Below are 26,267 nucleotides of genomic sequence, written 5' to 3'. Positions count from 1 at the left end.
TCTGACAACGGAATATACAATGAGATTTTCAGTAGGGAGATCAGTTTTGAAGCTGATGAGATTACAACAATCGAGACTGATCTGGATTGAGGACTTATCATGTGCCCAGTGGAGAGTCAAGACTATAAAGTGTAATATGAAAAGTCTATGGTTCCAAGAAGAAGAAAAATAAGAAAAAGCTTTTGAATTTGATGGTTAGGAGATCATTGACTAACTCTGAATGGAAAGTTATCAGGAGAATGGAGAAAAGCGAGCTGAGATTGGTCAACAGGAGTGAAGCAAAGGAAAACAACATGATGGCAACTTGAGCATCTAGGGGTGTTTTCTTGTTGGTTGGTTTGTAGGATATGGGACTAAAACTTTTGTTTTTTTGGCCAATGTCAGGGGGCTAGTGGAGAGAGACACGTTAAGAAGGCAGAAGAAATGAAAGTCCCAAAGAGGATGAGAAAAGATGACAAAGATGGAGGCATGGTCTTGGCAAGCATAAGAGGTATGTTTTCTGAGATAACAGGGAGAAAGTAAAAGAATCAAATTATGGGAGATTTTGAGATCAAGAGGCGGGAAGTTGAGGGAGCTCATATTGTCTGACATTAGTTCTTTCATTAAATGGATGAGGGGTCATCTATGAGTAGTGATGGGAAGAAATGGTGCCTGGATTTTAAGGGGTAAAGAAGAGTTAGTGTAAGCTCCATGGAGACGCAATAAAGAGCAGTTAAGAAATCAGTTACGAAGCAGCAGTGAGTGCCCAATTAGGAAAGGTGAATAGCTCATATACAGAATGAGCATATGTAGGATATTTAATGCAATGACAGCAGGACATCTGATAAGCTCTTCATTTGCCTTGTTGATGATTTCATCTCTCAGATGTAGAGGAATTGATCAGGAAATTAGCAATTTGTTCTTAATTCTGATGAACAAGAAGGAAAAATGCTAGGAATAATGGGGACAGTGATTATTTCACTTAAAAGTAGGTAACATAGTTGGACAGATAGTCTAGATACTAGGCAAGTTAATGTCTGAAAAGTCCCATGAGCTCAGCAATGTATGAATACAAGAAGGCGTGAGTGGCACATAACCATGCTAAATATAAAGAGAAACATAAATCAATTTTAAAACTGACACAAAGACCTAACTAAGAATAAATTTTGGGAGACATGAATTAAGAGGAACATGAGTGAAAATTATTTAAGGAAATTGACAATATATTCCTTATATGTCAATGCTGGGATGTGACCAGTGTGAGCTTGGACTGCGTTACTAAAAGTACAACCACCCAATTGGACTGAGTTTTGGTTGCCATGTCCAAAAAGATGTCAAATATTAACTCTACTGTTGTCTTGGATTTTTGCAGTAGGCCCCAAAGGACATGCATAGTACAAGAGTGATCAAAGTCCTCCCATGTCCCAAAGGGGTGTGCTAGATCAATTTCATGGAACATGTTAACAGATCATAAGTCCAGTTTGGTCAGCAAGAGCTCATCACCCACTTCAATAGGAGGTAAAGAGAGGAGCATACTCTTCTCATTAGGCCAAGAGAGGGAGGCTTCAAGAGAACATCCTGAGAGCTTGGCACTTACTTCCTGAAGTTTGGGGCACAGAGACATTCACATCTACATGTCCCCATAAGTCTAAGATGGACAATCTAGGTGCAGGGACCCCTGAGGAGTACAGCAACGAGAAGATAATGTTGGGAGGGAAATGTGCCGCCTTTAGCTACAGGGAAAGGGTAATTTCCCGGGGTTGGTTTGTGGGCTCAGCTCAGCAGGAGAACACAGGCCTGGAGGTGCAATGTGCCCAGGAACCCAGGGTGTGAACAAAGTTGTAAGTGACCAACCAGAGGGGAGGAACCATTGTTTAGATCGATGTTTCTCAAACTTTAGCCTGCATTAGAATCACCCAGAGGGCTTGTTAAAACACAGATTCCTGGGCCATACTTCTAGGGTTTCTGATTCCTTAGGATGGAAGGGCTCCAAAATGTGTATTTCTAACAAACTCCCAGGTGATAATAAATTTTTCATTTGTGGACCACACTTTGAGAAGCAGTGGCTTAGGTGTCACCAGCAGAGCATCTCTGAGGAACAGGCAAAAGTGCCGCATAAGAGAATCAGCTTTGCATATGTCTTATGCCTAGAGGACATCAACAGACCTAACTGTACCAGCCAGTTTCCCCTAGTCCCTTCTACCCCAGCCCAGCCCTGGCATGGTTGGGAACAGCAGCTGGTGAGAAGAAGAGGAAGAGCTATGCAACAGTAAAGCAGGCAACCACACTGCTCCCAACTCCAGGCTTCAAAGACTGGGTCAGATCTGAGCAGGAGTGGGGGGGTAAGCCCTAAACTGGACATGTATTTGGAATTTTGACTAAACTGGGGTGGATTAGACTGGGACAGAGTTATTAGATTTTTAGTGCCCAAACAAAGGGACTAATAATATTTCCCATAGTGGAAAATCTATGGGGTCTGTTTCAAATTTTGTACACAGATGGAAAAAGAACTGGTTTGAAAAGAATGGATACAAGAATAAAGTTGATTGAGCCCAGCTTGTTTAATCAGCCAATTACACATTTCTCAAGAATGGTATTTTTCAAATTCCTAGCAAGTCCAGAGAAGTACAGCCAGGACAACAGGGCCCTAGAAACCTCACCAGAGAAGCACCCATGCAAGAAAATAGGGAGCTTCAGCATGGAGAAGATTGAGGAGACATAATGACACACTTAAAGTACTAAAGGGCCACCTTGTCAAGGAAGGATTTGCCTTTTATGTTGTGGCAGGGGCCACAGTTAGTTTAAGTTAGTGGAAGTTAAGGGAGGAGTCTGCTTAGGCTCCATATAAGGAAGATACAACAACTAAAGCCATGTTATTGACACCAAGGGATGGCCACTTGCCTGGAATGTTGAAGAGAGTTTTTCACATGGTGGAGGGGAGGTTTTGGATACTCCCTAAGCACATCAGCTCTACAGCAACATTTCATAGCCGGCATGGCGAAAGGTGGGTTCTCCAGGCTGGGGCCATCAGGACTGGCCTGGCTCCCTGCCCCTGCTTTCCTCTGTGTATGTCAGCCGAGACCACCAGCCTGTACTGCAGCTCAGCCCTCCTTGGGCTCCAGGACTACTGCTGAGGCAACCTGAGGGCAATGCAGGGTTCTGATGAGGGCAATTGCACACTCATGGTTTTTGGTTAGTTGAAATTTGGTAAATTGGCCTATGCAATCAGGCCTTTCTACAATAAAGTTACAAACAACTCAGGATGACTGGAACCCGCCTGGTACCCAAGACTCTTTCTTTCTCTTGACGGTGCCTTCTCTGCTGTCCTCAGTCACACACCACAGCAAGAGCACTGTTGAAGCGACTGACCAGGGGCTCATGATGAGAAAGCAGGGAAGTCAGAGACAGGGTGAGATACATGGAGTGTCAAAACACAGACAGGGGGCTTCCCTGGTGGCACAGTGGTTGAGAGTCCGCCTGCTGATGCAGGGGACACGGGTTCGTGCTCCGGTCCGGGAAGATCCCACATGCCACGGAGCGGCTAGGCTCGTGAGCCATGGCTGCTGAGCCTGCGCATCCGGATCCTGTGTTCTGCAACGGGAGAGGCCACAACAGTGAGAGGCCCGCGTACCGCAAAAAAAAAAAAAAAAACACAGCGCCACTAGAAAGATGGTGAGCATTTACAACGATGGAGGTGGAAGGAGGAGAAGGGTAATATGATACTGTGCCTGACTGTAAAATGCGGACGTTTGTTTGTTAGGCCTTGTTTGTTCGATCACGGACAAGAATGGTGATTAGTCATGCTAATCAAAATTTTGAGCAGACAGAAAGGTGTTGTGTCTCTAGCCCAAATGTTGACATAATCGTATAATAATCTGGGATCAATAAATTCTTAATCCTCAGCCTCAAATAGCTTCCAAATGTCCACAGGGGGGCAGAAAAATATTAGTGGGGTCAGGTGACCACAAGAAAGTGATTGTGACAGCTGCAGGCCTTAGCCTTTACTTTGTGAAACAATGGCTTTTAGACAATGTCTTTCCAATTTGTTTTCAACGTTGCAGCCAGAGTGCTCTTTCAAAACACAAATCTGATCATGTCACCAACCTGCTTAAAACCCTTGAATGGCATCCCACTGTTCTCGGAATAAAGACTAAACCCTTAACTAGGAGCCGCACAGCCAGGCCCCCGTGAGGGTTGAGCTTGGGGGCGGGATCGACCTTTGCGCATGCTCTTCTCTGGGTATCGGCTGCTTTCCCCGACCCCTTCCTTGGTTAGCTTTAACTCAACCTGGTTCTCAGCTCAAATAGCCCTTTCTCAGGGAAGCCTTTCCCTGTCCCTGCACCCCGCTTCCACCTTGAGTCCTTTGTTCTTTGCTTTTTAGAGGCCTCCATTCTTTTCTTTTAAAGCACTTATCTCAGTTTGTAATTACACATTCATCAGTGCCAGTATTGTTTACTGCTCTCCCCCTCTCCCCACTATCCTCTCAGCCCCAGGAATGAGAAAGGTCTTTTTTGTTCACCTTCTTGTCCTGGAGCCTGACATTGTGCCTAGCTCATGGGAGGCCCTCAATGCCTTTTTTGTTGAATGGGTGAAAGGACTGCTTAAACTGTGCTTTCCCTCTGAAATTTTGAAATCTCTAAAGAGAGGAAAGTGTTAACCAGACATCAGAACAAAATTCTTAGTGATGTTTCCTCTGCCTCCATGCAGTGATTTATTTTAAAATGCAGAACCCTATGAGCTCTAATCTTCCGTCATATTATATAGAAATCAGTTCATCATAATAACCCTCTAACTCTACCTGGTATTCTCATTTATTCCCTATTTTCTCTGGAATGAATTTAAGTAGTCCTTCTTAGGATTCATCTTCTTTTGGGAACTGGTATATAGAACATTGTATTTTAGGTTAATTCAGTTGGGATTTTATTTAAAGGCACCCTAAGTTACAGACATTGACAGGTAAACGTTTATGAAAAGATAATATATATGTACTCTGTATGTGTGTATGTCTATCAATCCATCTAAAAATATGTGTTTTCATGACTTGAAATAGAAAAGATTGGATTTAGGCAAGGAAATCTTTACAATGTCGAAGTTTCCACCTCCAGATTCTTACCCTCTCCAGCTAAATTCTGCAGGATTTGGTAGAATAAGCAGACAGTCGTGATTTCCTGATGACTGACTGAAGGACATGTACTTCCCCTCCTAATGAAATCCTTAAATAGTGAGTCATAATATCAGAGGCACTGTTCTCTGAGACTCCATCTCTGCCTATTTCTAATTCCAAGTTCTGAAAAGAGAACAAGTCTAGATCCAGCCCTTTAGATCTCTGTGTGGGACTGAAGTATACATTTCCTTTGCAACTTCTTGCTCTCTTTCCTGTATCTTCTGCAGTAAACTGACAGCCACTGGGCAGGAGTGGTCAACTTTAGTGACTGTGATGACAACAGAGAATAAAGAACCCACTGTCACTTGCTGACCATGCCATGGTGGTCAATGTCTCTTTCAGAAAGCCACAAAAATGGACATTTAATCATTTATTGAGTCATGGTAGAGCCTAAGCCAAATAATCTAGGCAAACAGCTTCCACTATGACTATTACAAATGGCAAACTCTTATAAAACCTGGTTATTTCCTTCAACAGTATCTGGCTGATACTTCTGGCCCTCAGAAAAGATATTTTCTTGAGGTATGTGGAAAGAGGAAACAACTCTTCCTTTTATTCTGCAATACCCCCTAGCTATTGTTCTATTTGTCACCATATTTTCACAGCCAGATTTCTTGAACGGGTCTATAAGCCCTGTCTCCTTTTCTTCACCACCTAGTTTTTCCTGAACTCCTTATTTGTCTTCCCACGAAATGACTAAATCTTTTCTCACAAAGATGCTAGAAATCTACTCCAATAACTTTTTAATATTAGTTTCCCAACTTGATATTGAGTTGGCTATTCCCATTCTTCCTGTTCTTTCTAAAACGTCTAGTTTCATTGACCCTGACTTGACCCTGAGGCTTCAGGGTCAGATCTCTGAAGAGATTCTCTTCCTTTTCATGAGACAGTTTTCTGGATTTTAGCTGCCTGTGCCAGACACCAGCAAACTCCAGGGCCCAGCTTTGTCTTGGTTTCCTTTTTACTTTTCTGTCAGAGTTCTCATTCATGTTCACATTTTCAACTATTTCCTTTTTCAAGTGAGTCCCAAAGTTTCTTCCGTAGCCCTTAATTCTTTTCCAGAATTTCAACCTCACAACTTGCTCATCTGGTTGAATATCTCATGTCACTGACTATCTTGCTAACACTTTCACATCTCCATGTCCCCTGTTTCCCCTTCCTATCCCTCCAAGTCAATATCTTCCACTCCCTGAGACTTGAAAGCTCACATTTGTCTTTGACTCCTTCTCATACAGTTTCTGTATCTAGTCAGTGATTAAAGTCTTCTCTATATGCCTCTAATGTCTGTCCTGTTTCCCATGGCCACTGCCATTACTAAGGTCCAGGATATTTTGCATCATGTCTAGATTTTGACAATATACTTCTAACTGGTTTCCCAATAATGCCTTCCCCTCTCCAATCCATGCTGCCTCCTGCTCTCAGAAGAATCATTTTACCACTTAAAGCATCATTGTCTATAAGAAAAATTCCAAATATCCAGGTGTGGCAGGAAAACACCTTGAAATATTAGTTAATAGGAGCTCTCCCCATCTATTTTTCCCTACCCCATTCCACAAAGGCAGCCCAGCTTTTTGGCTGTCTTCTTCCTTGGAGGGAAATTTGTATTAACTGATACCTTGCAAGGCACATTCTTAAAACCTGAGTTCCCTGAAGACTTTGAAGTTAGCCACAGGAGAGAGAGAGAGTGATTACTTAAGATTGAGAGAAGGGCATAAAGTTTGCTGAGATAGAGAACTGAGTGTGTCCTTTGTGGCAATGTCCCCCGCAAAAGGCACAACTTCACAAACATTGGCTTTAGGTTCTACCCAGGGGGTGAGACCATGTTCAAAGCCTTAGCAAAGATTTCTATATGTCACTGTGTCTCAAAACAGCAGAGCCACAAAACTTTAAGGGGCCATTATGGGCTCAGTAAATAAGAATGGTCATCATCTTCAGACTGGAATATGGTCAGCATCTTCAGATTGGAATAGACAGTTAGCAGTCTGATCCCTTTTTCTCTGGGATCCAGGCAAGCTCCCCGATTCTGTGTGATCCTGGAATGGGGAACAGCAAAATAATGACTGAAATGACTGGGCGGACCCTCCAGTTTCTGGTTATTTGGTTAGAGGTCATCTGCAAGTTGTATGGAACATCTCATTGGCCATCCTCTGAGCAGTGCTCTGCTGGGATCTCCAGAAAGATACACACTCAGTTCCAGAAAACACACCTTTTTAACTTACCAAGAGCATTCCCCATTGGGTTTCTTCATCCAAAGCTCCTAAGGCACATCTCAGTTGGGACACTCTGCCAGTGATACCATAGGTGAGTGCATCACCATAGGTGGGTGCATCACCATAGGTGAGTGCATCCTAAGGCCAAAAGATGACCCTGTCATTTTCTTTACACTTCAGTCCAAAAAATAACTCCACCCACTTAGCACCTCTGCATGTAGCTTGGTAAATATTATCATCACACATTGATCCTGACTATTTAGCTCATGGGTGGGTGCTTTGAATAAGTCCTAGATGATATGCAACTTGAGGACTGGAATTGTGTCTTTTGCACCTTTCCTATCTCTAGTTCTCATTACACCTCTGTACTTAAGTGCTCAGCAGAAAACTTTTGAGCTGAAGTGAATGGAACTGAACCCTTGAATTGACAGTGATGCACCTCCATGGCTCTGTGTAGCTCTGATGCAGACGGACATCTCAGGGCCCTCTTAGTTCCAGAAGTCTGTACCCTCCACTTCTCCCTAGAAGCACAGAGAATGTTGATAGCCTCAAAGCGTTCAGAAAGCAGCAGGAGCAGAAGCCTTGCAGCCAACCACATATATATATATATTTTTATCCTTAGTGGGCACTATTGATTGTTGGGCCTGACATGAAACGTAGGCTTTAAGGCAGTTCCCTGCTAGCTTTAGTTCATTTTCATTTGTACCAAATGAAAGCTTTCCAAGAATGTCCATTTATAATCTAGAAAGGTTTATTAGGTATGTATGTGTTACTGTCCGAAAAATTAAATTCCAAAGAAAATCATTCGTTATGTAATATGGGAAAAGAATGACTCTAAAGACAAAAGTCAACTGTATTTGAACGAATTACCCATTTAGGTTGGGCTTTGTCTCCCTATTCTTCATTAAGGATTAATCAATTTCTTAGAAGGAAAACTTACTATGCAGTGACTCCATATCAGTATTTAATGTAATAGTGCCTAGAGCACCGGATTGACTTTCTTATTGTGAAAATGAGAAAGGAAATTCAGACTCTGTCCTATTTTCTAATGGTGGGAGCCTCAGATAAATTACAATTTTGTTGCTCTTTATACCCTAGGAATGATAATGATCAAGTTCTTTGTGTTCATTGATATGTTCTTGCTAGTTTCATTTTGTCAGACTTAACTGCAGTGTTTAATGTTATTGATCAGTCTGAAAAGTGCTAGGATGCCCCAACACTCCTATGGTTATGTGGTTGGCTCTACCTTGTCAAAACATGAGGCTTATTTGTCTTCTCTATTGGATTCCTAAGATATCCACTGTTTCCCTACATTCTCTGAAGGTGGTCCCCTAATGTACTAATATTCATAGCATAGTAGCCAAATTCCCAACAGATTTTTGCTTTCATTCTTATATCTACTACATTCAGGAGAAGCTTAATATATTCCCGACAATTGACAATCCTCCTGTTATTTCTCTGCTGCCAGCGTATCTGTCTCTCAGTGTAAGTAAGATATGGTGATTCTGCTGCTGCCTAGATATTGACTCTGATAACATCAAGTTTGTCTAACACAAAAGACAGGACATTTGATAAATAAGAACAGGAAAGGTAGCAGACACTACCCAAAATGTATACAGGTATATAGTTCAGGCCAGGGCCTTATTGTATTGTTTGGGTGGTCAAGCAGCAGGAGTGGGGTCCTGCCTTTGTTGCTATTGGTTTTCCTTCTGGGATGCCTGACAGCATAGACATGAGAAAGCTGCTCTTATCAGGCAGTCAGACCTGAAGTGTCCTCATTTTGTCCTTGAGTCTGGTTATAAATGATTCTAGAAAAGCTCCATGAAATAAAAGTTCCCAAGATTATCCCCTGCAAGAGCATCCCCTTAAAGTGTTCCCTAAGAGCATCTTCTCTAGCGCTCATTGCTGGACTCTCTCATTAGCAGATTTGCACAAGTGAGTAAGACTTCTCCATGGACTTGAGTGTGGTTGGAACAAATAAAATTAAGTACATAGAAAAGTACCTTGGTGACAAACCAATCAGATCATCAAGTGCCTTTAGAGAATCCATTTCTGAAAAAGCAATTCAGCCCCGAATTGTAATAGATATATTAAAGCCAAATACAGTTCTCGTTCTTATAGCTTTCACCCCTGGCCTTTCCTGTTGCTTTAAGACCACTATATTTCGGACCATATATAACTGTTGCCATCCAAATAAATCAGGACCAAGAAATTATCTCTTCATTGCAGGACAGCTCACCACAAATACCTACATGATACCCTCACCCCTCATCTGTAGACCACTCTCTTTCCCAGATTTCTGTGGTGAGTGGGTTTGAAGTCAGCCGGCCAGCTGCAGAGTGGAGAACACTCATTAGTCATCCCTGTAGAAATAAACTTCTGATGATACATTGTTTATCCAAACAGAGCTTTACTTCCAACTGTGTAACAACTGGACATATATATATATACATAGTTGAATATATGTATTCCATATATGTGTGTGTGTGTGTGTGTGTGTGTGTGTGTATATATATTTGTATAAAGTAACTGATTATACAAATGTAGACATAATGTGAATAATCCTTGAGTTGTGAGGCTCCTAAGAAAATACTTTGGAGCATACACTGAGGGCTGAGACATTTTTATTGGGTGTAGAAAATATCCATTCATTCTTCTTCCTTTGATATCATTGTTATCTTTGAGGTTTTCTCAGGTTATGTAATTTGGGTGAAGCAGACTCCAGCTCCAGCTTCAAGGGTGGGCATGTGACCCAGGCTCGCTGCTCAGATCCTTCCATCTCCTTGGGTTTGACTTAGAGATGGGCTCATGATCCTGTCTGAGACAATGAGACTCAATTCTAGGATGTCAGAGTAACTGTTGGGTTAAAACTCCCTGGTTGCGGGTAGTCATCTTGAAGCTAAGAGTAGAGAGACAATGTAAGAATGGAGCCAACACAGTGGATGGTAGAGCCAAGAGGTGGAAAGAGCCAGTGCTCTGATGGTATAGAATATACAGTTAGGTACATTATGAATTATCTCTTTTGCTTATTCTAGTTGAAGTTGAAACTTTGTCACTTGAAGCCAAAATAGAACTGAATAATCCATGGATTTACTAATTGGGTAGGTTAAGGAAATGCTGCACACACAGTGTGTTAGTATTTCAGCAAGGAATCTGACAGTGTTTCTCATGAAAACCTTGTGGATAATGTGCAGAAATGTGGAGTGAATGCAAGTACAGTCAGGTGACTTCATCAATAATTGAAGAGTCATGTCCAAGAATGCTAATTCCATGTCAAGCTGAAGGACATTTTATAGTGGTGTGCCTTAGGGTTCTTCCCTGGCCCTGTCCTTTCTGACATATTTATCAAAGATTTGGATGAGCACACTGATGGCCTTCCTGTCAAATTCCACAGATGACAAGATGATTGGAGCAATAGGTAGTACGTTGGATAACAGAAATCAGTTTATAAAACTCTTCATATGTTAGAGCATCAGAATGGAATTTTAAGAACAAATGTAAAATCTTTGAATTAAATCCAAAAACTAACTACACAAATAACTCGGTAACACTAGAAGCTTAGTTAAGTGTAATTTCAAAATGGATCCGAAATGTGATACAGCTGCCTACATAAATAGACAGATAAAGCTACATTTCATTGCATAAATAGGACACAATGGTGATGGAGGCAGATGTCATATTGAACAAATTGTGGTCAGACTGATAGGGCAGAGGGATATAGAGCTAAAGGAACTAGAGTTTTCAAATATTTCTACCTGGATATCTAATTATCTGCCTCAATGTGCCAAGTCATGTAAGCAGAAAGTATAAAAATTAATAATGAGAATGTTCACAGCCCTCTTTCTGCATCCACTTGCTATTTGGATACTCTATTTCCAAAAAGGAAGGGTTATGTCTTCTCCAGGAGAAAAAGTAAGCTACATAATAAAGCGGGAAAGGAGGACCTGTAGAGGAAGAGACAGAAAAGCCTGTGGGCTCATATCAAGAAAGAGTTTGGGGGTGTTTAAAGACAGAGGGGCTTCAGAGCAATTTTAAGGCATGAGAGAATAGAGAGAAAATAAAGGAAGGGGATTTATTTTGGATTATAGTAATCACTCAAGTATAAACCCAAAATGCATCTTTACTAGAATTACCCAGCTTTTGGTATAATGAGTCCCTGGCTTTATAAGTGTTATCTAAGACTTTTCATATATTTCCTTTTTTAGCCAGGTTCTGCCCCATTCCCCTTCCCCACCACAGGAAGATAACAGCCTTATGGAAAAACCTACCACGTTTCTAACCAAGCAGATATGACAGTGAGTTTCATAACCACAATATGATTGGGTCTGGAAGTAGACAAGGCTAATTCTTTGAATGCTATTGATCAACATAGTACTGGAGGTTTTGGCCAGTGCAATCAGACAATCAATTGAAATAAGAGTGATAAAATTTGGAAGGGAGAAGACAGAATTGCCATTGTCTGTAGATTATATAATTTACATAAAAATACAAGAGAACTAATAAACTATGAGAAGTAATAAATAAAGGAGTTCGAGGTTAGCAAGTTCGAGAAATAAAATATCAAACAAAGATAAGTAGCATTCTTTTATACCAGCAATAACCAATTACAAAATACGGTAGAAAATAAAACATCATTTACAATAACACAAAAGCTAAAAACTGTCTACAAACTGATCTAATAAAGATCTTTATAGAGAAGTTTTAAAATTATAATAAAAGAGGAACAAAGATTTGAATAAACGTAAAGTCACATCATGTGAATGGATTGATATCTTTACAATTCAAAGATATAGATTTCTGCAAATTGATCTATAAATTCAATGCAATTTCAATAAAAATTCCAGCAGAATATTTTGGGAGAACAGGATAAAGTGCTTCTAAGAGTAACATGGAACAATACAAGCCCATAAACAGCTAAGACAGTTTTGAAAAGGAAGAACAAATAAGGAGTCTGACCTAAAAGATATTAAGAAATATTATGGATATTAAGAAAAACTTTATCATTTGGGGAAAGTACAAATGATAAAGAAATAATAGAGTTATGAAACAGTCCCTGCAGGAGAACCTTTGGGACCTCAGGGCAGAAAAGGGTATCTTAAAATAGACCCTCAAAGTAAAATCCCTAAGAAGAGTAAGGATGGAATTTGACTACATCAAAATAATTCATGGTTTCTATTGAACAAAGAACACTATACACAATATTAAAAACTAACTCATGGGCACTTCCCTGGTGGAGCAGTGGTTAAGAATCTGCCTGCCAATGCAGGGGACATGGGTTCAATCCCTGGTCCGGGAAGATCCCACATGCCACAGAACAACTAAGCCCTTGCACCACAACTACTGAGCCTGTGCTCTAGAGCCTGCAAGCCACAACTACTGAGCCCACGTGCCACAACTATTGAAGTCTGCGTGCCTAGAGCCCGTGCTCTGCAACAAGAGAAGCCACCGCATTGAGAAGCCCCAACTCACAACAAAGAGTAACCTCCACTTGCCACAACTAGAGAAAGCCGGCACACAGCAATGAAGACCCAGTGCAGCCAAAAATAAAATTAATTAATTAATAATTAAAAAATAGTAACTCATGGACTGGAAGATCTTCACAACATCTATAAACAGGCAAACATTAACTTCCAGAATATATTAGGAATTCTCAAAAATTTTCAAGGAAAGACAGAAGCCCAACAGAAAAATGGGACTCCACTCCTGGTACAGTGATGTACAAGGGGACACACAAGGAGGAGCACTGCACCATTTTTTGGGCAGTGGGAGTTGGGGGGCATTGTGTATCCCTCTCTAAGGGAATAGGTACGTATTATAGAGCACTTGCCTAAGATGGAATGATATGCAACAGTCAAAGAAAATGAGTTAGATCATATAGTAGGACGACCAATCTCACAATGGCATATACATACAATGGAATACTATTCATCCCTTAAAAAGGAGGAAATTCTGCAATATGTGACAACATGTACGACCCTTGAGAACATTTTGCTAAGTGAAATAAGCCAGTCATAGAAAGACAAAAGCTGCATGATTCCACTTATATGAGGTATCTAAAATAGTCAAATTCATAGAATCAAAGAGTAGAATGGTAGTTGCCAGGGACTGAAGGAAGAGGGAAGTAGGGAGTAATTAATCAACAGGCATAAAGTTTTAGTTAAACAAGATGAATAAGCTCTGGAGGTCTACTGTACAACACTGTACCTATAGTCAACAATAATGTATTATACACATAATTTGTTAAGAAGGTAGGTCTCATGTAAGTATTCTTACCACATGAAATAAAAGCCTACTGCTAAGTGAAACAAATGAAATTTATAGCACGGTAATTGTGTAAATGTCAAAAATTTCATACATACTAAAAAGTAGTTTTACAGATATACATATAAACAAATGTTCAGAAGGTAGATTGGAAGAATCCACATTGCAAACACAAGAATAGGGACTATGTAAGGATGGGAAATGGGATCAGGGATGGAGATGAAGGAGGAGAATAAATTAGAAGGAGGGGCCTCATATGGACCAGTTAAGTGTTATGAACTAAAGAGGAGAATTAACTCAATTCTGTATAGGCAAAGACCCCAAAAAAGAGGGAGATAGATAGAATCAGGAAAAGTGAAAGAATGACTACTTATGGGATACAACTTAGGATCTCCTTCTCCCTAAATCTTTTTTTTTTAAATTAAATAATTTAATTTTATTTATTTTTGGCTGCGTTGGGTCTTCATTGCTATGCACCAGCTTTCTCTAGTTGGGGTGAGCGCAGGCTACTCTTTGTTGTGGTGCACGGACTTCTCATTGCGTGGCTTCTCTTGTTGCAGAGCATAGGGCTCTAGGCACGCAGGCTCAGTAGCTGTGGCACACTAGGCTCAGTAGTTGTGGCTCGCGGGCTCTAGAGAGCAGGCTCAGTAGTTGTGGCGCACGGGCTTAGTTGCTCCGCGGCATGTGGGATCTTCCCGGACCAGGGCTCGAACCCGTGACTCCTGCATTGGCAGGCATATTCCCAACACTGCGCCACCAGGGAAGCCCAATAGCTGCTTTTAAATGATCTGTAGAAGTATCCTTTTGTTCCTGAGGTCCTAAAGTTCAAACTGTCTACATAGCAAAAGGAATCATCTTAATTTATAAATTATGCATTCTTTCCTCCTTTCATAAGTCTGTGTCTCTAGTTACCTCCTAAGGCATAATCATTTATATGATGCCATAGTATATAAAACATTTTCATGTGAACTATACCATTTTATCGTCACAAAAATATGTAAACGTGTTACTAACGTGTTATTATTATTGTTGTCATTGATGGATTCCCCTTTTATAGAGTGTGAATGCTCACATTTTGCTCAAATCACATCAGCTAAAAGGCCAGAGCCAGGGACTGAATCCAGATCACACGATGTGAAATCTCATCATCTTTCTACTGAATTAATTGTGCAGAGGTGAATGCTCCCAATACACTATTTTCCTTAATAACAGAAATATCTTTGGGAGGAAGGGATTATTACAAAATGAGGAAACTGTTTTTACCCCACATCAGGCAATAGTAATTGCAGGAGCCAGGACTCTAACTCAGCTTCTGTGCCTTAATCAACAGAAGCCCGTCACTGAAACATCAGACCAACAGAAGCAAATGTTTAAAATTTTAACTAACAGCTCTGAGTCCTACTGGGGGCCCAAAGAGCCTTAGAGGCTCTTGAAGTCTCTAAAATGGAGCTATGGTTTTCAGGGAAATGCCGCAGACAGTGGAGCCAGGTTCGCTACCAGGGTCACCTCCAGATCCATCCGTTAAAGGCCACCCAGCTCTCTGCTCTGAGCGCCAGAAATCAAGGATGATGTTTTCCCTGTATTGTGATTGACCATATTTAATGGACAAGCAGGAGTTTAGACAGAAAATGTGTGCTAGTTCCTCTGTACTTACCACATCCCTGCCTGGGTCAGTGAAAGCTCCTGAATAGGTCTTAACTCCTAAAACAGTCTTGAAAGGTCAGTAATCAAACTCAGGAACTGTGATTCTCAGCCCTATCTGGACATTAGAATTGCCTGAGGCACTTACAAAAACACTGATGCCTTTATCATGTAAACCAGTTAAATCAGAATCTCTAAGAGTAGAACCGAGGTATCAGAACTTTGTTTAAAAATCTCCCTAGAAGCTGATGAAAAGGTTCTGGAACTAGATAGTGGTGATGGTTGTACAACTTTGTGAATAAATAAGAATCACTGACTTGTACACTTTGAAGTGGGTAATTTTTATACTATGTCAATTATAGCTCAATTTAAAAAAAAAAATGCTTTCTCAAGTTACTCTAATATACAGCCTGGGCTGAGAACAACTATGAGACTGAACAGTGTTTCCCAGTCTGGGCTGCACATTGGAATCTACTAGGAAGCTTTAAAAAATACTGAAGCCTAGTCACGACCACCATAGATTCTGATGTTATTGGTCTGGATAATAATCTGGGCATGAGGAGTCAAAAAACTCCCCAGTTTATTGTCATGTGCAGCCACGGTTGAGACCACTGGTCTAGAACAAAGGCCCTCAACCTGTGCTCCCCAGATGAGCACCAGGGAACTTGTTAGAAATGCAGGTTCTTCATCCCTAGACCTACTGAATCAGAAACTGGATGGGGGTCGAGCAAACTCTGTTTTAACAAGTCCTCCAGATGATGCAGGCTCCAGTCTGAGACCCATTGCTCTAGCACTCAAGGAAACTGCATTCCAATCCAGTCATTATCTTTAAATTTCCCTAATCCCTAAGTATTTGCGGAGGGCATGTTCCAGAGGCAGAAAACTTTTTCGTTCCTAGCACCATGCTGGACAAGAACAACTTAGGGTCCAACTGGAGAGTGACGCACATGGAACCAAATAATGAGGAGGAAACTATGTAGGATGCTGGGTTATAATGTTTCTCCTATATAAAAAGATGCTCATTTCAGTTCTCACACCAAACCTTTGAAATTAGAATTACAAAGTACTACCTAAGTGGTCTGTTATTTCTTTACTTCCTGCATTTTGAAACTCAAAACACATTTTGTAACCTCAAATCTTTCTTTAACTTTAGCCTTTGAGCCAGTGATTCTCTTTTTTCTTGACTTTGATCAATAAGCGATTCTTATTTACCCCTTCTGCAGCCATTTGAGAACGTTATTGGAATATCTTTGACATTTTAGAAAAGATGTGGTTTAGAATTTTGCTTTCTAAAAGTTTGTAATGAAAAACCTAGATTTAAATTTGTATTGAAGATCTTGAGATATAAATATTTTTTCTATATGCCAGCCCACAGTTGTGAAGTGGCTACTGCATCATTTTTTTTTTTTTTTTTTTTGCGGTACGCGGGCCTCTCACTGTTGTGGTCTCTCCCATTGCGGAGCACAGGCTCCGGACGCGCAGGCTCCGGACGCGCAGGCTCAGCGGCCATGGCTCACAGGCCCAGCCGCTCCGCAGCATGTGGGATCTTCCCGGACTGGAGCACGAACCCATGTTCCCTGCATCAGCAGGTGGACTCTCAACCACTGCGCCACCAGGAAAGCCCCTGGCTACTGCGTCATTAATTATGAATTCTTAAGGAAGCAGGTTTCCCTAGATGTTCAGCATTTTTGGGGACATCTCCGAACAATAGGGATCTAAAATCAGTCAGTGAAGAAATGGCTAGGCTTCCTGGTGGCGCAGTGGTTGAGAGTCCGCCTGCTGATGCAGGGGACACGGGTTCGTGCCCCGGTCCGGGAAGATTCCACATGCCGCGAAGCGGCTGGGCCCGTGAGCCATGGCCGCTGAGCCTGCGCATCCGGAGCCTGTGCTCCGCAAGGGGAGAGGCCGCAACAGTGAGAGGCCCGCGTACCGCAATAAAAAAAAAAAATTAAAAAAAAATAAATGGCTGGATTATTTGTCCTCTGTTAGGGCACTTTGATAAAACAAGGTTGCTAATAATTATTTCCCTAACACTAATTACTCCCAAACTACCTCTACAAATAGAAGACTAGGAACCTAATGTTCAGCCTAGTTTGAGAGTGTTATAGTATCACATACGTACGCACACACGCACACACCCTTCCAGGTTCATTAACACAGAGATGACACAGCAACATTTCTGGGGCCTTAGTTTTGACTATCCTTACACTTGAATATAGAGAGAAGCTGCAAAACCAAGATTTAGTTTCTTGAAATAGTAAATTAAATTTGGCTTCCAAGGCCTGTTGGCATCAGAACATAGTTTTTTTATGTACCTCTATCTACCTCTTATTCTCCCCCAACTAAGAGTACTTAAACTCATTTTGTCAGACATATGCCTCAGCCCTTGAGCCCTATCCCATTCCCAACAGGGCCTTGAGTGGTACCCCGTCACCATGGTGACATTCAGACATCTCTCAAGAGGCCTGAGGAGGTGAGTCAAAGCATGGAGCTCATTATCCCTACGGAGTCAGAAGAGAGAATAATGCATAGAAGAGTAGTCAGAAATCATGGAAGAAAACTAAAAGATAGTTATTTAGGACCATTTATAGGAATTCTTTGGAGGATAGGCAATTAAGTAAAATCAGAGAAAAATGAGGTTGAAAATAATTAGAAGTAAGGTCAGTAAATTTGGTATGAAGGAAATACTCTCTAGTAGAGAATGAAGTCTTGAAACATCAGATGGCCATTGTTATAAATATATTGGGAGTTACTTTTTAAAAAAACATACATTAAAAAATTTTCAGTGAGTCTGTAGAAACTTTCTGCTTTTGAGACCTTGAGAAGTCTTTTAAAATATTTTTTCCACTGGTTCTCGGGACTCCCCAAGTCTTGAGAATCAATTTCTACTCATTCTTCATGGAGTTCATTGTCCAAATATTATTGGTAACAGTTTTTTAAAATTATAATCACACATAGTGACTGATCCATTATCTTTCATTCATAACATATCAATAATCTCCCAAAGCAGATAATTATATCATTATATGCAACATGATCTCTGAATATAACAGGTGCAGTTAGAAGGGGGCACAGACTAGATGACAGAAAAAGATCTGCTCAGGGATGAACACTTTTTTTTAAAAAATTGCCTCGTTCTTCATAAACATTACCACCTGCAGATAATCACAAAATGTACCTGATAGCATATACTTTTCTCCATTTTTCTTCAAGTACATAAATTACTTCTTCAGTAATAAAAAAATCACATTGAAAATTTCTTTTTCAATATCTAACCAATCTAAACACAATGTATTATGTATTAGCATTGAAGTGAAATTACGTATATGTTCATATTTATGCTAGCCTAAGTAAAAGAGATTAATAAAATAATTATTAGCATATTTTTAAAGCCTCAGCATAAACACCAAAAAGCTATTTTTAAGAGATTTAATGAAATATTTTTCTCTATAAAAATATAAAATCATAGAGGATTGTATAAAAATATAAAATGGAAATCTTATATAAAATATGAAATGGAAAGTAGCATGAGAAGAAGAGAATTTCTCTATATTTCTGCCATGAAAAGAAGCATTGCCTCAAGGCTTAAAAAAATAAGAGACCTAAGTGGTGTCAGTGATCCTGAAAGCAATTGAATAAAATCATCTCTCTCTAGTTTTCACAGTTCAGTGTGTAGGGAAATTCTAAATGTGAGTGTGAAAATTGGTGTAAGTTTTTCTGAACCTACCTTTTTTTAATTAATAAAGTTTACTTTTTAGAGCAGCTTTAGGTTCACAGCAAAATTGAGCACCAAGTAAAGAGAGTTTTAACATAGCCCTTGCCCCTACGTATGCACAATATCCCCTACTATCGACATACATCCTCCCCCAGAGTGGAACATTTGTTACAATTGGTGAAGCTACATTGACACATCATTATCACTCTTGTTCACTCTTGGTGTTGTACATTTTATGGGTTTGGACAAATGTATAATGACAAGTATTCATTATAGTATCATACAGAGTAGTTTCACTGCCCTAAAAATGCGTCTGAGCTTGCCCTATTCATTCCTCTCTCCTCCCTTACCCCTGTAACAACTGATCTTTTACCATCTGCATAGTTTTGCCTTTACCAGAATGTCAGTCATATAGTTGGAATCATACAGTATGTAGCCTTTTCAGATTGGCTTCCTTCACATAGTAATAGACTTTTAAGTTTCCTCCATATCTTTCATGAAGTGATAGCTCATTTGTTTTTAGTGCTGAATAATATTTGATTGTCTGGATGTACCACAATTTATTTATCCATTCACTTACTGAAGGACATCATGATGCTTCCAGGTTTTGACAGTTCTGAATAAAGCTGCTACAAATATCCATGTGCAAATATCTGTGTGAATTTAAGCTTTGAATTCATTTGGTTAAATACTAAGGAGAATAGTTGCTGGATTGTAGGTAAAATATGTTCAGGATTTTAAGAAACTACCAAATTGTCTTCCAAAGTACCTGTAACATTTTGCATTCCTAGCAGAAATGAATGAAAGTCCCTATTGCTCCACATCCTTGGTATTGTCAGTGTTCCAGATTTTGGCCATTCTGATAGGTGGGTAGTACTGTCTCATTGTTTTAATTTGAATTGTTCCTGATCTTAGTGGAAAAGTTTTGAGTTTCTCACCATTAAGTATGATGTTAGCTGTTAGGTTTTTTTGTAGATATTCTTTATCAAGTTGAGGAAGTTTCCCTTCTAGTCCTCGTTTGTCAAGAGTTTTATCATGAATAGGTGTTGGATTTTGTCAAATGTTTTTCCTGCATCTATTGATATGATCATGTGAGTTTTTTCTTCTTTAGCCTGTTAATTTGATGGATTGTATCAATTGATTTCGAAATGTTGAACCAACCTTGCATAGCTGGTATAAACCCCACTTGGTCATCGTGTATAATTCTTTTTATACATTGTTGGATTTGATTTGCTAGTGTTTTGTTGAGGATTTTTGCATCTATGTTCATGAAACATATTGATCTGTAGTTTTCTTGTAATGCCTTTGTCTGGTTTTGTTATCAGGTTAATGCTGGCCTCATAGAAGAGTTAGGAAATATTCTTTCTGCTTTTATCTTCTGGAAGAAATTGTAGAGAATTAGTATAAGTTCTTCCTTAATCTCTGGTTTTCCAGTAAATTCATCCAGCCCTGGTGATTTCTATTTTGGAAGGTTAATTATTGATTCAATTTCTTTAATAGTTATAGGCCTATTCAGGTTGTCTGTTTATCCTTGTGTGGGGTTTGGTAGATTGTGTCTTTCACAGAATGGGACCATTTCATCTAGGTTATCAAATTTGTGGGCATAGAGTTGTTCATGATGTTTCTTTATTATCTTTATCTTTAATATAATTTATTTTATTTTAATATATCTTTATTTTAATATATCTTTATTTTAATGTCCATGGGATCCATAGTGATGTTCCCACTTTTATTTCTTTTTTTTTTTTGCGGTACTAGGGCCTCTCAGTGTTGCAGCGTCTCCCGCCACGGAGCACAGGCTCCGGACGTGCAGGCTCAGCAGCCATGGCTCACGGGCCCAGCCACTCCGCGGCATGTGGGATCTTCCCGGACCGGGGCACGAACCCACGTCCCCTGCATTGGCAGGTGGACTCTCAACCACTGCGCCACCAGGGAAGCCCCACTTTCATTTCTGATATCAATTGTGTCTTCTCTCTCTCTCTCTCTTTTTTTTTTTTTAGTTAGCATGGCTAGACGCTTATTGATTTTACTTATCTTTTTTGAAGAACTAGCTTTTGGGTTTTATTGATTTTCTCTATTGATTTCCTGTTTTCAATTTCATTGATTACTGCTCTAATTTTTATTATTAATTTTCATCTACTTATTTTGGATTATTTTGCTCTTTGTTTTCTAGTTCCCTAAGATTAAAGCTTAGATTTTAGGTTTTAAATCTTCCTTATTTTCTGATACCTGCATTCAATGCTATAAATTCCCCTCTTAGCACTGCTTTCGCTGCATCCACAAATACTGATATGTTGTATTTTCATTTTCATTTAGTTCAAAATATTTTTTAATTTAATCTTGAGGCTTCTTCTTTGACTTATGTGTTATTTAGATGTATGTTGTTTAATTTCCAAATACTTTGGGATTTTTCCAGTTATCTCTCTGTTAATGGTTTCTAGTTTAATTCCACTGTGGTTAAAAGAAGACATTATATGATTTCTATTCTTTTAAATTTGTTAAGGTGTGTTTTATGATCCAGAATGTGGTTTATTTGGTAAGTGTTTCATGTGAGCTTGAGAAGAATGTGTAGTCATCTGTTGTTGGGTGAATTAGTCTATAGATGTCAATTATAACCGTTGATCAATGATGCTGTTGAGTTCAACTATATGCTTACTGATTTACTATATGACTGTTGGATCTGTCTATTTCTGATGAACGTGTGTTAAAATCTCCAAATGTTATAGTGGATTCATCTATTTCTCCTTTTAGATTTTTCCATTTTTTACCTCATGTATTTTAAAGCTTTGTTACCAGGTACATACACATTAGAATTCCTATGTCTTCTTTGGGGTATTATTATATAGTATCCCTGTTTATCCCCAGTAACTTTCCTTGTTCAAAATCTGCTCCATCTGAAATTTAAAACATACTCCCACTTTCTTTTGATTAGTGTATTTCTTTCTCCATTCCTTTAGTTTTGATATGAATGGGCCATTATCTTTAAAGCAGGTTTTCTGAGACAATGTATAGATAAGTCATGTTTTTTGATCCATTTTGATAGTCTCTATGTTTTAGTTGGTGTATTTAGACCATTGATGTTCAAAGTTATTATTGATATGGTAGATTAATATATACTAATTTTGTTACTGTTTTCTATTTGTTGTCTTTTATCCTTGCTCCTATTTTTGTTTTCCACACTTTTTCTGCCTTTTGAGATTTTAATTGAGCACTTTACCTGATCCCATTTTCTCTCCTTTCTTAGCATATCAATCATACATTTTAAAAGCTTTTTTCTGTGGTTACCCTAGAATTCACAATATATATTTACAACTAATCCAAATACACTTTCAAATAACACTACACTTCTTCATGGGTAGTGTGAGTAACTTATAATGACAAAATATTCCTAATATCTCCCTCCTGTCCCTTGTTTCGTTGCTGTCATTCATTTCACTTATATATAAGCATACAGAATCATATATATACATAGATATAATTATGTATCACATATGGTTATATATAATTATGTATGATTTATATATATCTAAATACATTGTTGCTATTATTTTGAGTAAACTGTTATCTATTAGATCAATTAAGAATGAGAAATATAAAAGTTTTTATTTTACTTTCACTTATTCTTTCTTCAAATGTTCTTTCTTTATGTAGATCCAAGTTTCTGATCTATATAATTTTTCTTCTCTCCAAAGAGCTTCTTTTAACATTTATTATAAGGTAGGTCTACTTGCAAAAAAAAAAATTCTTTAATTTTTGTTTGTCTGAGAAAGTCTTTATTTCCCCTTCAGTTTGAAAGATAATTTAGCAGGGTACAGAATTTTAGGGAGGTGGATATTTTTTCTCTCAACACCTTAAATATTTTACTCCACTCTCTTCTTGCCTGCATGGTTTTGGAGGAGAAGTTGGATGTAATTCTTAGCATTTTTTCCCCCTCTGACTTCTTTTGAGATTTTTTTCTTTATCTTTAATTTTCTGAAGTTTGAATATGATATGCCTAGGTGTAGGGTTTTTTGGTATTTATCCTTCTTAGTATTCTCTGAGTTTCTTGGATCTGTGGTTTGGTGTCTGGCATTAATATGGGGAAATTCTTAGTCATTGCTTCTTTTCCTTTTTCTCTTTCTTCTCCCTCTGATAATCCCATTATGCATATGTTATACCTTTTTTAGTTTTCCTAGAATCCTTGGATATTCTGTTTTAATTTTTCAGGTTTTTTTCTCTTTGATTTTTAGTTTTAGAAGTTTCTGTTGCTATATACTCAAGCTCAGAGAGTCTTTCCTCAGCCATGTCCAGTCTACTAATGAGCCCATCAAAAGCATTCTTCTTTTCTGTTGCAGTGTTTTTAATCTCTAGTATTTAAAAAATTCTTCCTTAGAATTTTTATCTCTTTGCTTACATTATCCATCTGTTCTTGCATGTTGTCTACTTTTTCCATTAAGTCCCTTAGCATATTAATCATAGTTTTTAAAAACTCCTGTTTGATAATTCTAACATTCTCACCATATCTGACTCTGGTTCTGATGCTTGTTCAGTCTCTTCCAACTGATTTTTTTGTCTTTTAGTATGCCTTGTAATTTTTTGTTGAATGGTGTACATGATGTACTTGGAAAACGAACTACAGTAATTAAGACTTTAATAATGAAGTGGCAAGGCAAATGTGGAGGAAAAGCATTTTACAGTTCTATGATTAGGTCTCAGCCTTTGGTGAGCCTGTGTCTCTGGACTGTGAACTTCACCAATGCACCTCTCTCTCTCTCTCTCTCTCTCTCTCTCTCTCTCTCTCTCTCTCTCTCTCCCTCTCCCTCTCCCTCTCCCTCTCTCCCTCTCTCCCTCTCTCCCTCTCTCCCTCTCTCCCTCTCCCCCTCTCCCCCTCCCTCCCTCCCTCCCTCCCTCCCTCCCTCCCTCCCTCTCCCTTTTCCCTCCTTTGGTGAATCTGGATGGCTACAGGAAGCTGGAGTTAGGTATCTCACTTCCCCCAGGTAGGCTATGCTCTGATAACATCCTAGCAGGTTAGGCTCTAGTAAAATAGTTTCTCCTCAGGCAGGCTCTATTAAGAAAAACAGAATGCTCTGGTGTATTTCAAAATGGTTTCCTTTCCTCTCACCCTGCCAGAAGCACAAGGAGAGGTTTTTCTCTGATATTCAATATGAGGAAGTGGTAGGTACAACTAATGAAAGTATTGTACCCTCTATGACTGGGTCCACCTGGAGTTTTTAACTCTCAGACTTGTCCACACTGAGTCTCTAGCAATTCATCAATTACAGTTTAGGTTTTCTTACCCCAGCACTGGTTCTGCTGAGTTTCCTGCTCTAGTAGGTTGGCATTCTCTGAACTTGCCTGTCTCTCTCTCCAATCTGGGGGGCAAGGATTTGCTTATGACCTCACTTCTCTGACAGATCTAGGAAGAGTTGTTGACTTTTCAGTTTGTTCACTTTTATACTTGATGTTAGGATGAAATGACATCTTCTAAGCCCCTTACACCAATGAGAAACACAAAGTCCCTGAACCTATTTTTATGGGTAAACCTAGACTTGTCTCTAGACGATGTTTAAGTAAAGAAAGTCATACTCATCTTTATCAAAGGTCAGTAAGAAAACTTTTTTCAGTCTCTGTAGGTCTAATACAAAACATGTACTTTCAAAACTGCCAAATTTTGCACATATTTTTTTCAGCCTGTTGAATGTGATGGTTGATAGCCCAAAGGCCTAATTCTTTCTTTCATTTGCATATATATATTGGCATTTAAGGACTTATCACTATGACAGGGGAGTCTTTAAAATTTATCTTTTTTCTTCCCATGTGATGTGCAGTTGAATACATTTCATTACCATGCAAATCATACAGCATCTCAGTGCATTTTTGCTACTATGTACATAATTTATGTAAAATTTTAATCATAGTTTAACATACACAGAAACAAAAGTGCACAGATCATAAGTGTACAAGCTGAATGAATTTTCACAGAGTAAATAGATCAGTTTAACTAGCTCCCAAGTCAAGAAACAAAACATTACTGGAAACCTGGAAGGCCTCCTATGTCCCACCCAGTCATTACCCTCTCCACCTTGCAATGGGTAGACTCTGGCTACCTCCATTTCTGTGGAGATGAGGAATAACTGCTCACCAAATCCTGTCAGTTATTCTTCCTAATGAATTCAAAAACGTGTCTACTTATCTTTATCCCCACAGCCATTATTATGCCATCCCAAAATCATTGCAACAGCTTTTTAACTAGTCATCCATCCTCCAGACTTGCACGCTGAAGCTGGTATAATCTTGAAAAACACTGTAAATTTGATTATTTACCCCACCCCCTTGCCTAAACCCTTCAGTAGTGCCCCATTGCCTTAAGGATAAAGTCCAAAGCTCCTACATATAAGACTCTTCCTGATCTGGTCCCATCTATCTTCACCTCTCCCTTCCCATTTATCATCTTCCCTCTATTCTAGGAAGTGGGAGGATGTCTTCCTCAGAGATATATAAGAGTTTTGGGGATGGGGTAGTATGTATTTTGAAAAGCTTGTAACTTTCAGATACATATTTCCTCATTTCTCTCTGAACCTCTGTGTAGAAATCACCACTCTAAGTCATAAGTTTCTTGAGGACAGAAACTGTGTCATTCATCAGGACATCATGCTTATCACATTACTTGGCACAGTCAGCAAAAGTATGAATGAATAAACATAAATAAATGAATAAATGACTGCTGACTGATTGGATGAATGTATCTGCTATAGTTGAGAAAAACAGATTACCAAGTATACTAGAAATGTGTTTGAAGTCAGAGCAAGTCGGCACTGCATGAGAACCTGAGGAATTCTCCAATAAGTAAAATGAATTATTGTCAGTGCATGAATTTTTGTGATCAACAGTGGCTGCTAAGAGTTCTAATTTGCTTCCTTTCTGACAATTGTCTATATAAAGTTAAACGTGTGGATAAGTGGAAAACATGTTTTTAAAACCCTTTTTTATTTTTAAATACTTAAACTCACAGGCTGTTGCAAAATTAATGCCTAGAGTTCCATGACCCCTTCACCCAGTTTCCTCCAATGGTGACAACTTATATAGCTGTAGTACAATATCAAAAGCAAGAAACGGACATTAGTATGTCCGTTCAGAGAGTACAGATTTTGTTCACTTTTTACCAGTTTTTACATGTACTTATTTATCTGTGAGTGTGTGTATTGTTCTTGCAATTTTTTCCTGTGTATAGATTTCTGTAACTCCTACCACAATCAAGATACAGAACTGTTCTAGCAACACAAAGGAACTCTCTTACGCTATCCCTTTATTAGTCACA

The 26,267-nt window shown here is 39.1% G+C and overlaps 1 protein-coding gene and 1 pseudogene across 2 annotated transcripts in view; both read left to right on the top strand.

Annotated features, from left to right (window-relative positions):
* Nucleotides 1-26,267, top strand: part of EFNA5 (ephrin A5) — a gene marked incomplete at its 3' end in the record, with an annotated part of 398,115 nt that overhangs the window by 59,898 nt on the left and 311,950 nt on the right. The window lies entirely within an intron of this gene.
* LOC307184860 (PR domain zinc finger protein 14-like) overlaps nucleotides 2,974-26,267 on the top strand; it is a 51,518-nt pseudogene continuing 28,224 nt past the window's right edge. The window contains exon 1 of the transcript in view: nucleotides 2,974-3,114. The product of the transcript in view is annotated as a PR domain zinc finger protein 14-like (transcript). The remainder of the gene's footprint in view (nucleotides 3,115-26,267) is intronic.

The sequence above is a fragment of the Stenella coeruleoalba genome (genome assembly GCF_951394435.1).
Source record: "Stenella coeruleoalba genome assembly, chromosome: 3".
NCBI lineage: Eukaryota > Metazoa > Chordata > Mammalia > Artiodactyla > Delphinidae > Stenella > Stenella coeruleoalba.
This window is presented reverse-complemented; position numbering and strand designations above follow the sequence as displayed.